This window comes from Etheostoma spectabile, chromosome 21 (assembly GCF_008692095.1).
Source record: "Etheostoma spectabile isolate EspeVRDwgs_2016 chromosome 21, UIUC_Espe_1.0, whole genome shotgun sequence".
NCBI lineage: Eukaryota > Metazoa > Chordata > Actinopteri > Perciformes > Percidae > Etheostoma > Etheostoma spectabile.
The window spans coordinates 21,025,480-21,025,896 of NC_045753.1; positions in this window are offsets into that span (position 1 = coordinate 21,025,480).

Consider the following 417-nt stretch of genomic DNA (forward strand, 5'->3'; position numbering starts at 1 on the left):
CTACTAGCCAGTCAGAAGCAGAGTAGCCCTACTCTATATCTGACTGGCTCTGCTAGTGTGATCCAAAACCAACCCGCTTCAGCCAGTAACCATGTTCAAACCTGAGTCTAATCCCGAAAACATAGGCAGAACAACCCGAACCAGCTTCACAACCTAGACTGGAAAAAGACATTTCAGAATGGTAAATTATTTAAATGTTAACAAATTAATCTTTCATACGTAACGTTTTTATTCTGCACTGTCTCCTGGACATGGCGATACAACTATCTGAACTCTTCAAGCCTCTGCTGTAACTAACTTGGTTTTAGGGCGTGCCACACTAGCAGTGTTACAAAGTGACGCAAAATGACGCAGGTCTGTCCCAGAACTGAAGGCTGGACTACAGTGGAGCGGTTTGGAGCAGTTTGTGAACAGTGT